Source organism: Schistocerca serialis, chromosome 3, assembly GCF_023864345.2.
Source record: "Schistocerca serialis cubense isolate TAMUIC-IGC-003099 chromosome 3, iqSchSeri2.2, whole genome shotgun sequence".
NCBI lineage: Eukaryota > Metazoa > Arthropoda > Insecta > Orthoptera > Acrididae > Schistocerca > Schistocerca serialis.
The window spans coordinates 873,663,362-873,678,681 of NC_064640.1; positions in this window are offsets into that span (position 1 = coordinate 873,663,362).

The window sequence follows — 15,320 nt, forward strand, 5'->3', positions numbered from 1 at the left end:
GAAACCCTATCTCATAAGGGGTATGTTCAGTGGCTTCGTGGAAATGGCTGTTGTACACACTTGCCACATACGGAATGTATCTTTGCCAGTTGTTGTGGGTTGAGTTAACATAATAGGAAAGCATTCATTTTACAGTGTGATGAACATGTTCAATGCAACCATTTGCCTGTGGGTGAAAAGGGATGGTTCTCCATTTTTTAATTCTCAGCAATTTGAAAACTAGGATAAATAAGGCAGACATAAAGTTGGTTCCTTGGTCGGATATAATGGCTTCAGGGCTTCTTAAATGAAGGACAAGATGGTCTACAAAAGAGCATGCTTTGGTTTCAGCTGACACGTCAGTGATGGGTACCAAAATAAGGTATTGGGAAAAGTGATCAATAGTAGAATATCTTTACTTCCTTGTGTACTTACGGCAAGTGGCCCGACCACATATAAAGCGATGAACTGAAAGGGTTTTGATGCCTCAGGAAGAGACTGTAAGGGAATTTTGATTCATGGGGGTGGTGCTGTTTGGGCACAGGGTAGGCAATTTTTTATATACTTGGCAACATCTCGCCATTTCTTGTCCCACCAATACTACACAGAAATGCAGGTGTTTGTGGCTCTTCATCCACTATGGCAAGCTCGGATGCTGTTGTGGCACTGGGCAATAACTCTTGATTGCAAGTCTTTTGGTATTACTATACATTTAGCCAGGAGGGTCTTACGATATATAATTCCATCCTCTGAACATTAGTGCCAGTAATTCTTTCTCTGTCATATTGTAATTAATTTCCACCTCGTTCTGCTGACGGCATGTGTAACCAATTGGTTTTTCCTCACCATCAATAATTAGACTCAGAACAGCTGCTACGGCAAAGTCGGATGCATAACATGAGAGAATGAATCGTTTTTCAAAATTGGGATAGATCAACAAGGGGGAACTAGTTAGAACATGTCTGAGATGCTGCACAGCAGCTTTGCACTTGGTGGTCCATTGATAGGGTACATTTTTTTTCAACGAGTGGGTAAGGGATTTAGCTATTGTGGCCTAGTCCTTTACAAAATGCCTATAATAACTGCTGAGTCACAGGAAGCTTTGCAATTCACTTACATTCTTAGGGGAAGGGAAAGTTCTAACTACTTCAATTAGATGGGAGTCTGTCTTTACTCCATCAGCACTAATAATGTGCCCAAGATACTGTACTTGACTCTCAGCAAAGCACATTTTTCTGTTTTTAAGCTTAAATTAGCACTTCTAGTCTAGACAAAACATTTATTAACTGCGTAACATGCTCATTTATGGTTCTGGAAAAAACAATAATGTCATCTAGATAGACTAGGCACATTGTGGGTTTCAATCCTGTAAGTAATAGGTTGGCAAAACTTTGAAAGTGGCTGGTGCATTGCGCAACCCGAATGGCATTCTCAGAGATTCATATAGACCAAAGGGAACTACAAATGCTGTTTTGGCCTGTCCTGTGGAGCAATTGGTATTTGGTGCTACCCACTCTTCATTACATGGGTAGTGAAGTATTTACAATTTCCTAACATGTCCAGTGTTTCATCGATACGGGGGAGAGGGTAAGTATCAGGAGTGGTTACGTTATTTACTGCTCTCATATTGATGTAAAGACAGTAGGTCTTCTCTCCATCGATTAACTTTTTGGGGCCCCCAATGACTGGGGATGACCAGGGACTGGCAGATGGTTGTATTATCCGTGCCTCTTGTTGCTGTTGGATACTTTCCTCCACAACGGGCTGGAGGAGGTACGGTATTCTATATGGCTTCTTTGCAATGGGTCTTGTGTCTCTGGTGGGAATTTCATGGTAAACCAGCTGAGTAGCTAGCAAATAATGCCTTTCTTCGAATAATCAGGAGTGCTCTTCCAAGTGGGAGTACAATTTGTTTTGGTCAGCCACAGGCGGATGAGCTAACTTATCCTTAAATTTGTCTTTGAGCACAGGAGCGATATGACATATGTTACATTCTAGGAGGCGGTGTTTTTGGTTAGATTTTGGCTTCTCTTGTACAGGGTGGATATCTTCAATCTTGTGGCTGCTAGCTGTAATGGTGCCACTAGGAATCTCTACCTCCTTCGTTCCAAAATAGTCCAAACAGATGGGAATGTAAAATTTCTTCTTCTGCACTTCTGCTGTTGTTAAACCGTGCTTAACATGGACCTGTAATCTGTCAAGGACATCGTTTTGATGGAACGGATCCACCAATACAGCTGTTCTCAGCAGTTCCCAGGATTTGAGCTCAAGCCAGAGAAGGCTTCTAACCGCTGATTCTAACAGAGGTAGTTGTACGTAACGCCCACATTTGCACGGAAGGAACCTGTGGAAGTGGCCACGTTTCACAAATTCCTTGCGACAGAATGAGACAGGAGCTGCCAAAATGGTGGGTTTCCTCGCCGAGATGGACAGTTTGCATTCTGTAATCGACTAAAGTCTGGTAGTGGTGTGGAAATCACTCCCCAGGATGACATTGAAATCTCGCCTTCATTTCCGAATTACGCCCAATGCAAAAGTGTAGTAGCTGGCTCTGATTTTCAACTTAACTTGACGATACCCAGCGGGTGGGATTATCTTGTCACTCAGACCATTAATGTGGTGACGGGGTGGTTTTAACACTTGTCTACCCCCATGCCCTATGAATGACATGCTAGTGTGTGCTCCTGTGTCAATAAGTATTCTTACCTTCTTTCCTCTAATTTTACCCTTGAGGAGGATACTCGCCGCGCGGTCTAAGGCACTGCAGCCATGGACTGTGCGGCTGCTTCCGACAGAGTTTCGAATCCTCCCTCAGGCATGGGTGTGTGTGTTTGTCCTTAGGATAATTTAGGTTAAGTAGTGTGTAAACTTAGGGACTGATGACCTTAGCAGTTAAGTCCCATAAGATTTCACACACATTTGAACATTTTTGAGGATACTCCCTGCCACATTTACTACACCGTGGCAGAGTGGATGCATAAATTTTACATTGGGCGCCGTCTGGCAACGTGACTTGCCCCTCGACCATTTCCTGGCTGTCTTTGGGGTTGGGGTGGATTGTTGGTGAATTGCTCCCTCTGTTGGTTGTATGAGGGACTCCTGTTTCCTGAGTTATGTGGGCAGTTTTTACTCATGTGCCCTATGATTCCACACTGAAAGCAATAAGGTACATGGTACTGCATTGCGGCAAGGCCTGCCTTTCAGCAGCGTTGGCATGCCTGCTCATATTTGAAAACTCGACATGCCTGACATCCAGGTGCACCGAACTGGCCACAAAATGTGCTACCTCCTCCTGCATCATTGCAAGTCAAGTGGTATCATGCAACCAGGATGGTCATGCTATTTTGACCTCCCCTCCCACATATGGGTCGAAGATATTCAACGCGACATTTTATTGCCCTTCATGGCAAGCCATTCAGGGCTTAGATTTCAGCAAGATAATATCCCGCACACAACGAGAACTTTTACTGCTTGTCGTTGTATAAATATGTCTTTCAAATGAGTTTCCACTTGCTTGATTAACACTTCATTATGTGCAGGATCTGAACCGAGCGTGTAAGTGCAGCAAGCCACAGGACGGATTCGGTCAGCAAATGCCTCTATGTCCTCCCCTTGCTTCTGGTAGAGGGTTGATACCTTATCCCTGTAATACTGGGTGTCACATCAGTCTGAATACCTTTCTTTCAACCCAGCTTCTAACGTGACAAAAAAGGTGGTGTCCTTAAAGGTGTGCACTGATTGAATATAGGTATGGGTGTCACCTGATGATTTAAGGCAGAGTACATTCACCAAGAAAGGTCTAGCCAAGCACAAGCGCAGCCTACATCTCGGATGGTTTGCAAAAAGGACTTTATCTGTCCATTGGGTTTCCCAAAAAATGTTGGAATAAACTTGACTCCAGGGAAACTGTTAGCCAAGGTGGCAATGTTCAGCTGAGGTACTATGCAACTGGAGGTGCTTGCAGCCATCATTTGCAGCATAGCAGGGTGTGTTCCGGCACACTTAAACTGACAGACTGGGTTTGAGACAGTTTTTGGCATTCTTCCATTAATTCTGTCCTCTTTAATAGTAATTAGTTGATTTCTGCTTGGAGGGCAGCAACTGGGTCTGGTTTTCCCTTAGGTGGGAAGTTGTCTCCGCCAGTGGCGGTACTACGGGTTTGAGGCATGGTTACAATGTTAGGGCACCTAGTGCTTGCTGGAAAGAAAGAAAGGACCTATATTGGATGGCATGACAGCGTAGCTGACAGCATGGAGGCAGCGGTGTAGAAAAATGAAGCAACAAACTTGCGGAAGTTGCGGCAGTGGTCCGTTGGGTGACAGCAGCTGGAAATGGCGGTGGAGGTGAGGGCAGTGCTGTCGACGGTTTGGTGCCATGTGTCAGCTAGCTGGCTGGAACATGTGTCCGTACCACAGCATGGTGCAGAAGGTGGCTTCCTGCAGCATAGCATGGCCACGGTCTGCCTGGGGCACCTGGTGGTGACGTGCAGCGAGGCACCCGGCCATGCAGCTTGGCGTTTCATGCTGCAGCTGCTTGGAAAAAAAAATGCCAAACGGCGGAACACAGCGTGTGCTTATTATCGCATGGTGCATCTGGCACATAAAGTGCAAAGTACTGCTGGCAGCTTCAGTAGGTACGGCTGGTTAAACTTCAAATGAGATGGGCCTAACGGTATGCCATCCTGCTCCTGACAACAGTTGTTAATGCATCAGGATTGACCAGGAGAGGAAAGCTGTAGGCACCCGTAAAGAAAACATATTTTTATAGGCATGAAAGATTAATGCCATAAACAGGCAGGCCTAGAGAAGCTTCCGGGTCTGAATTGGCTACCACCCAAGAGGACAGGAGAGGAGGGTGTCTATTTGGTTTGGATGCTGCCAGCAGAACAGTGTGAATGGCGTGTTTGCTCCCGGCAGCTGGCCGTGGTTCCACCCCCACTTGACTGCCTCCAAACCTCCCATTTGTCATAAGACACACAGTTCAGTAGCGTTACCTCATCAGCAACACATGAGTTTAGCTACTGATGGTTCAACACGTGAGTTTCAGGGTGGTTCTATCAGTTCTGGGCAACGTGACTGAGATGCTGCAACTTACCGCCAGGCAGAAGACACTGACGAACATCAAGTGAAAAATAAAAATCAAATATTTATACTAGTAAACCCATTCAGTAACGGCCCCCACTGTACAGAACTATTGAGGAGATAGTAAAAAATTAGACAGAGAAAGTAAATCAAGAAAACCAATAAGTTTCCTTTAAGATAGATATGAACAGATGAACACACAGAAAAGTGGGTGTGGGAATGACAGGACGGTCCATAAACACCAGTATCACCAAACATAAATGTCATTGTAAGTTGGAAAAGGTGGAGAAAACAACTTTTGTGGCGCATGCACTGTGAGAGACTGACCACATAATAAATCTGCTGACACAGGAGTTCACGCCGTGGAGAAAAACTGTCATGCCCACATGTTCAAGGAGGCCATATAAATCCACATACGTCATAACAGCTTCAACTAGAATATTTAGAGCCTCTAGCTAGCGTATCCTGGATTCCCATGCTATAGTGAACAATGGTTGTGGGATCAGGGGGAGACCCGCAGTGCTAATGACCAGGGAAAAGACCTGAGATACTGGCATGACAGGTAAATATAATGTATGGCCATGAGCTCACTTCGAATCCAATGACAACGAGGACTTGAGCTAGTGAAATATCAGGAAAATCATGTAACACACACCAACCAGAGAACTCGAGACAGAAAGCAACTGGCAATTAGTCGACAAATGGCCTATGAAAGCCTCATGACATTACCTTTAAGAGAGTCCTCAAATTTACAGAAACATTTAATAACTTTATTCTGTCAGTAGCAAATAATTTATGATTCAATGCTTTCTTAGCAAACAGCCTCGCATTCCACTGAAAAGACTTACAACACAAGTTTGATCAAATCCAGCTTTATTCTAATGTATAAAAGAAGCTTACAGTGTTATCAACTCTCTTAACAATAAATGTTCAAGTGGTTTTGAGGAAATCTGTAGTAAAATAATGAAATGTTTGTTCATATGAACTTAGTAATATATTGAGTGACTTATGGATGAACCTTTTTACAGTAGTACATTCCCAGAGCCACTTAAATATGCTGTTGACAAACTACTTCACAACAAAAGGAGACAAAACATTGTAAGTAATTACCAAACCATCTCATTACCACCAATATTTTCACAACTTCAGGTCTGATCTCTTTTATGAACACCTTTGCAGTTTTATTCCATTGTTGAACACAATCTGGTTGTTCTTTCCCCAATAACCTTGATAGCGTAATCACTGCCTTCTTATTCCACTGAGTAGTCTAAAAATTATATTGTCACCTGCACTAAGAGTATTAAGAATGTTACCTCATTTTTCACTTTTCTTTGAAACAATGTGGTATTTTTTCCATTTATTTTTTTCTGACTGTTCCAGAGTAAAAGATACCTTCCTCCAGAAGATAGGTCTACCTGATAATTTGGATAGAAGTGAATAAATTATCAGCATACACTTTATAATTTTCCCTATTTGGTATCCTTCAACATAATTGACACAGATGCTCCCAAAACAATCATTCATTTCAGGTTTGAAAGATATTGCTTTCCCTTGGTACACAGTGAAATTGTAAATCAGTCCACTCTCATCTCCCAGAAGGTATCATTTTACCCCCAATGGAAGTGACTTACCTTTTATGTATTGCTTTGTGCTCAAAGATCCTCTAAAAAATTCTGTTCAAGATGAAGATAATGGTATCCTGACTTAACACAACGAGTGACACGTATAACCTCCCATAGTCTATCATTAGTACTGTCTGGTTTGTCAATTGCTAAATGTAGATTATTGTGCAAATTTCCAAGTCAGTTAGATGACGTCTGGTCAGCAAACAACGAAATGAAACAATGAAGTGGATTCCAAAACAGTCTCAGCAGTTCATTAGAACTATCACTTAGAGCACTTTCTTCCATCTCTGTGGAGTTCCAGTAACTGTGATATCAATAGCACCAAAAATTGAACTAACAAAATATCTTATTCCAGAATGAGATTTTCACTCTGCAGCAGAGTGTGCGCTGATATGAAACTTCCTGGAAGATTAAAACTGTGTGCCAGACAGAGACTCGAACTTGGGACCTTTCCTTTCATGGGCAAGCCATGTCTTCGCAATATCCTTTCTTTCAGTAGTGCTAGTTGTGCAAGGTTTGCAGGAGAGCTTCTGTGAAGTTTGGAAGGTAGGAGACGAGGTACTGGCAGAAGTAAAGCTGTGAGGATGGGGCGTGAGTCATGCTTGGGTAGCTCAGTTGATAGAGCACTTGTCCTCGAAAGTCAAAGGGCCCGAGTTCGAGTCTCGGTCCGGCACACAGTTTTAATCTAGCAGGAAGTTTCAACATATCTTATTGTATCATATTGGTTTCACTCATCTTCTTCTCCATTAGAGTGAGAGTATGGGTCAGATACATCACCATTTAGCAATTGATGTAGCAGATTGCTAAGATCAGCCTCTGATAATGGCGTGTACTTGTCAACATGCCTTCTTCAGGCTGGATGCATTGAACAACATACAAACCACGAAAAGGGCATAATCAAAATATAAAATGTAGTCAGTTTCCACAATACTTGAAAGTGACAATTGAATCAACAGTAAAATCTTTGATAGTATCTACTTAGAAACATGACATGACCTTCATTTCCATTCCATAGTTAAAGAGAAATTACTCGATAAATGCATGATATTATTAATACAGACTAAATCTCAGGAAACATTCATTACAAATAATGTTTAAATTATGTAGATTTATCTCACACTATGTAGAACACACATTCACAGATTGTAACTATTGAAACCTTCAGTGCTGCATTCAATACATAAAGTTTGATATCAACATAAATAATCTTATAGGGGTTTTTTGGCATAATTTTTGTAGTAACTGTGCATAATAGTTTCAACCCTGTTTAGGAATAGAAATATTGCCAATAAATGCTAAACATACTTCAGTATAAAATAAAAATTACAATATTATCAAGATGAGCTGTGTTGCTGTTCACCATCTTGATTTCTGCTGTTGTTTTTGGGACAGACACTTGATGGCAGATTATGTTACACACAGCATGTCAAAGGTAACTAATACTACGTCCAGAACACCAATGCTAAACTGTCTCATGAGTGTTGCATGAAGAAATAACAGTGCATTAAGTGACATATTTTATTTTGTACATCAGGGCTGAAAGGGCTAGACATGTTAAGTGTGGACCATAGCTTGAAACAACCCTAATTTTAGCTGCAACATGGTAGTTTCTCCAACATACATCATGCAACATGGCCATTTCAAGAGAATCCTCAAAACTGGAGGTAATATGGAGCTTTACCAAGAGTCACCCTACAGGTTCATTTCAGAGTTATTTTTTAACTTGTGGAGTAATTATATTTGACTAACACCTATTTTGATAGAGAGATAAACTACATCAAATCTCATTACACAGACCCCAACACTATTTTTTTTTGGCACTCATGTTACTAATATTTCATAATGTATTCAGACTAAAGAACAAGACAGTATTAAGTTTCGATTTATAACTACAATGTTTGGCCATACACCCAAGGAAATATTAACAGAGTTAAAAGACATAACAGATATGAATCTGATGACTGAACAATGTGGCATCAAAACCATAGTGTAGCACAGGTGTCTGCACTGCTGTAGCTGAGAATTGTTAGTACCACATATCAGTACAATCTGCATTCAGGCACACTAGATCTAAAGTAAACCTGTCCCATTGTTCTGTGGATCTGCTTTCGTGGTTCTGGATTATGAATAATGTGTGAATTTCTGCATCATCGACTAACAAGTGTTTTGTCATTTGGGAATAGCATTCTAGATGCCACTTATACTTTGCTGAGCAACACCTTCATTCTCCATTTGAATGTACAGCATGCAGAATAATATCTGTTTCCACTACCACATGAACCCTGTGTAACATAACAATTATAATTTTTTGCATAGACCTGTAGAGACCTCATCCATTAGAGATGTGGAATATGTCATAAACTACAATCTTTGATGAAACTTCTACCATCTTTGATGCTCATAACATCTTTATTCTTCCACACGATGTGAGGGCAGGTGTGCTCCCTCTGAAGTTAGTTAGTCCACTGCTGACTTCCATGTTGTACAAATGTGTTTCTGTTGCACTCGTGATATTAATAAAGCTCATATAACTGTATCCTGCAGTATTAGGATTTCATTCAATGCACTTCCCTCATGGATGAACTACAATGGAGACCCCAAAAAGTGCAGCTAATTTTGTCTCCACTTTAGAATTTTGTTCCACAATACTGTACTGATAGTACTGCAGTAAGTGGGTATGCAAATTGAAGAAGGACAAGGGTGGAAATATCATAAGAAACAAGGTTAGACTTGTGACTAAAGGATGTACACAGACAAAAGGATTTGACTACGAGGAAACATACCCACCAACGGCTTAACTTACAACTGCTAGAACAATGCTAGTTATTGCAATCCAACAAGGATTGGTTCTGTGACAATTTGATGTTACCAATGCTCTTCTTCATGGATTTCTCAAGAAGGAAATATACATGATTATTCCTCAGGAAGTGGCTATTCCCTGAAGAATGGGAAGGCAGGAATGGTTTGGTTTACAGGTTACAGAGGTCTTTATATGGCCTAAACATGCACCATTAGCATGGAATAATTATATTTACACGTTTCTTATCTCTATAAAGATTCAATCAGTCAGAAGCAGATAAATGCCTTTACTATATGATTTTAGAGCAAGTTGTCATTTACATTATCCTCTATGTTGTTGACATTTTGAAGGCAGGAAACAATAGAGGGGAAATGGACAGAGTGAAGTTTAAGTTTACAATAAAGGAACTAGTAGAGCCACAATCGTACTTGTGAATCGAGATTCCAAGGAAGGAAGAAGAAATGTGCCTGAGCCAAACATCATATTTGAAGAGTTTGCTACAATTCAACATGCAAGATTGTAATCCAGTCAAGATATCTATGGAAGTTAAACTGGAAATCAAGGAAGGAAAAAGGCTTGATACACCATGCAGAGAGGTGACGGGATGCTTGATGTATACTATGACAGCAACGACGCCTGATTTGTGTGCTACATTCAACTTCTTAAGCAGATACCAAAACAATCAATCGAAAGAACTCTGGGAATGCTTGAAAAGAGTTTTGAGATATATTAAAGGAGCCATCTATATGAAACAACATTATCAACAAGGGAATTAAAAAGCTCTTCAGGCCTATGTTGATGTACACTGGAACAATAAGGAAGATGAAAGATCTACCTCCAGTTATCTGTTACAGTTTTTTGAAATATTGTCTCTTGGGTAACAAAGAGACAGACTAGTGTTACTTTGTCTTCTACAGAGGCAGAATATGTAGCTCTGGTGACAGCTGCTGCCGAGTTACTCTGACTGAAATACTTGCTGGACGGCATTCAAATTCCAGTTCAACTACCAGTTCGCACATTCAAAGATAATCAGTCCCGTATACAGTCATGAAGAAATAGGAACATCATTGGATGAGGCACATCAACATTAAATATAATTTTATGTGCCAACTTCACCACCACAAAATAATCACTGTCAAGCATATACGTTCAAAAGACCAGATTGAGGACATCTTTACCAAAGGCTTACCAGGTCCTAGATCAATCACTTTGAGAAGCTTGTTGAGTTTATTTTAATTTTTGTTAATGTTAAAAATAGTCGCTAACATTTTGCGAGTATTATTTAATGGTGACTGACTGAAAAGTTGTCAGAATAACAAAAAAGTGAAATCAACACAAACGAAAAACTCCCGATATTTTTGAAGCATTTAACCATTTTTTTAAATATTATCACTGTTGTTTCATCCATTGTCATATTTGTTCAAGCACTTTTTCTATTTTTCGAGCATTTTCATTATTGACATCAAACGTTTGCTTCATTTATCCAAATATTTTCCGAAGATCTCAAGAAAAAATCTTTAAGGAAACAGAAAAACCCAGTAAAACAAGTATGTAATAATTATTTCATTTCTCTTACTCATTTAATTCCTTAAGAAGATTATTATTATATTTATTCAATATAAATGAGTGTCTTCAATGTTTTGGAAGAGTAAGAAAATTTTATCATTAAATATATTTAAAAGGAACATTAACACCGTTATTTTCTGAACTTATAGAAATGCTAATAATGTTATGTATTGAAAATTACGACACTAAAAATTCTTTCAAACTTTATTGGTGTTATAAGTTGAAAAGACGATTATGGTGGCTGGGAACATAGTTTAGGAATCAATGGAAACATAAATATATTAAATTCTAATTTTATCAAGGTTAAAAAGTGTTAAATGTAAAATTTATCAAATAATTATTTTATAACTGTAAATATATAATTATGTGATTATATAATGTCCATGTAGTAATGTCTCTATTTTACTGTCGAAAACATATCTTTTATCTCCATGATGACTTAATGGATTGTTATTAGCATCGGCAGAATAAATTATCTGTTTAATATTCATATTTATTCATAGTCCCCTACTGTCCTGTGTCATTAAACAAACAACCTTTATAATCTTGTAAGGTTATTTTATTTTTACGACATGTTTCTTAATTCCTCTAGATTTTTTCCTCAACAGTAGCACCAATATTATAACCATGCATTTTTTCTTAAGCCACAAATTTCCTCCATTATTTTTCCATTACATTCATCTTTCAATTTACCTAATGCATTTTTATTTAGTTGAGAAATGTAAATATTATCTTTTGGATAAGCACTTGTTTCAAATTTATCAAACATTTTATTCATATCTTCATAAAAATCTTGCATCTGTATATTATAAATGTAATAGTCAATATCTTGATTATAGTTTTATTCATGTTCATTGCAAAACCATTATCATTAATATGTTGTATATAGTAAAATATTCACTCCTAAGAATAGCAAAATGGATAAGTGGAAAGTATTCAGATCTTATCAGAAAGACAGTTTAGAAACTGCTGCTGAGCGAGAGGCCTGTGAAATATTTGTCTGATATGCTAGAAGCTGCTATGCAAAGCTTGTTCTGCTAACAAGGAGTTTACCCTGGAGCACCATGAGATTTGTAGAAAGCACAACTGCCTGACCCTTGGACGGCACATGCACTAGCACAAGGGGAACACTTACAGAAGACATTGGGCAATATCACATATTAGCAGCAAGACATGATGTGTTAGCTTCATTACACTCATGAATGAAACAGCTTTCATGGAACATTCTAGAAGAGTGGTGTCAAACAGGTGACCCAGGTGACCCACCAACTGGAGGAGGAGTGCATTTGGGTAGACGTCAGGGACACTACCTCTGTGTTGGTCAGTATCAGGAGTAGCAGTTGTCATAATCCATAGAAGAAAGTACTTAGTAAAACTCCACTCACCTCTCCGCAGCAATCAGGATGTTTACGTCACACATACTGGAACATAGTAATGTTATATAGTTATGGAATGTGCCAAGGGGGTACTTCCAGCAAAAGTAGCTATTTGTCTATGAGTAAATGACTTGCATCTGCTAAATGATCAGATTACTACGAAGTCCCACACTCTACACTAGTCAATAGTCTACTTTTCAGCTGAGGTAGGGGCTAAAAATGGCGGCCCACAAGCAGTGCCTCATCGGAATCACCAACTGACGTAAGATCCCCTATCTTTCGCAGTGAGTGTTGCTCTTACTCCCTCTCAGAACAAGATGAGATGCAAAAATTTTGGTGTCAGATGTGTGGAGACAAGTTAATTGATCAATAATAGAGGCAATTCAGAATGGAGGAATAGGTATAACAGGAGTGCCGCAACACTCCATCACAGAATTGATAGCGATGTCGCCGAGCATCCCTGAACCACATGGGTGTCGCAGCAAGCCAGCACAGCTGTGAGAGGGCACCGAACTGCACTGCTGCCGGGGTATCGCCGGCACGATCACACAGGAAAGGGCACACATCGCGGCAGCAACGTGATCACTGAGTCCATCCCACCAACCACAATCGACAAGGTTAGTGACAGTGGAAGACATTGCTTATCCCAGTAGCACAACTGGCAGGGAAGTGACAGATGAAAATTATCTTGATAGTGCTTCAGCAACTGAGAGGGGTCAGGAGTACCTGAGATACAGTGAAGCAGCTAAATTAGTTCTGAGAAAATTTGATGGAGATAGGGACCAATTATCTGAATTTATAGACAACTGCGATAATGCCTATATTTTAATAGAACCTAATGGTAGGACAGTATTCTCAAAACATATCATTGGACAGATAACTGGGTCTGCCTGCAGTAAACTCTTAGTAAGAGATCACACAGAAACTTGGTCCAAAGTGAGGGCTGTGTTATTAGAGAATTATGAGAATAAACATACTATCGATTTCTTTGCATGTCAAATGTTTAACAGTCGGCAACGGAACGAGGAAAGCGTGGTTCAGTGGGGTTCTCACGTGGATACAATGTAATTCCATTTCAGGAAGACAGCACAACGAGTATTGAAGGACGAGGAATGGTGGGCAGTAACAATGTAATTGGGAAACTAGGCAAGGCAGTCTTTGTTCAAGGATTTTATGATGACAAGAAAAAGACAGAAATAAGGCTCAAGGGAAAAAGTTGACTGTATTGGAGGCCACTGATTCAGCGGCATTGGAAGAATGCACTATTCTGTCTGACAAGAAGAAGCACCAGGTGGTAGGCATGCCCCGGCTAGAATGAAAAGTAGCTGCTAAATGTCTCAACTGCGGCAGGACTGGGCATATAGTGTGAGACTGTAGACAGAAGCATACTGTTCATAAGGCAGATACAGTAAAAGAAGCTCCACAAAGACCTGACCATGGTAGGCTCCAGTTAAAGGGATAGATGTTTAAGAATTCAAGTGAAATGAGTCATGATCCCATTGTCCTGCACTGGCACAATGTTCACAGTGTAATGTAATGGGGCACTCAGCACTGTACCTCAAGGCAAAGCCTGTGGAATCCTTCATGTGTCACCAGTTCAGACATTTTGCCTGGGAATGAGAGGAGAGTAAGTGGGCAAATATACATAGGAGGAACAAGCCAGAAACGCAAAACAGGCATAATACAGCAGTCTCATTATGCTGCGTCAGGGATAGTACAAACCACTGACTGCACCGGAAAGAGTGATTATGTGTGTTTGTAAAGTAGGGATGTAAATGGAACAGAAATAAAGCTATTAATTGATAGCCATGCTCATGTGAATCTCATAAAGGTGAGTGTCTTGGAAGAGCATGTAAAATGGGACACCAAAATGGCAATATCTATAAAAAGTATTCCGAACAAACAAATCCGAACAGAAGGGCAAGTATCTATACAGCTCCAGACAAAGACAGGGGCCAAATGGATCTCTCAATTCCAAGCAGTAGGCGCTCAGATCGATTTACTGTTTGACGGACTGTTGGGGCGAGAATTTCTGGAAAGAGAACAAGATCACACTAAATTATGCACACTGCAAAATGTGGATGCATAGAGAATCAATCGCATTAAGGGAAGCCAGGGAATTTGTGAATATAGGTCAAATTACAGGCAAACTAACAGGAACCAGGGGGCCAAACAACCAAAGTCTTCAGCGGTAACGAAAACGAGTTGTAATGAAAGTATGGCAATGTCTTTCAAAGGAAAGGCAAGTCACAGGGGACACACAGAATCTGAAGCAGTAGCAGTGCAGCTGGCAACAGGTAACACCGCGCCACGAGTCTTAGTTAAGAGCAAGCAAGTGAGTCCCGTAACTGAACAAACACAGAAGTTACTATCACTTGCCGTCTTGTGTGAGCTGAGAACAGGTAGCTGACAATGAACTATGTGCTCCGGAAGCAACGAGAAATTATCCAAACAGGAGCCGAGCACTAATGGCCCTAGAATAACCGGAATCGACCCGAAATACTAGTAGTCATTGAAGCATGGGAAGAAAATATTCTACAGTCCGGGTGACACCCCGTCTAGGCTCATTGATAATAATTTCATGACAAGAAATTAGACCATTGGTCTACATACCGGAAGCACCAGCAACAGTCAAGGACAGGATGTGTATCACAGGTATAGTGAACACCAGAGAACAAGATGTATGGTTTCCCACACCTGAAGTGTTTGCAGAGAAGGTTCCATCTCTGAGCAGTTACAAAGTCCAACACACCGTGCCCACACAGAAAGAGGAAGTAAAATCATGGCAGAATTTCCTAAAAGAAAATGTGTGCACCATGCATTTGAATAGCAAAGAATCAGGGGCAACAGAAGAGTTACGCGCCGCTTATAACAATGTATTCCACTTACCAGG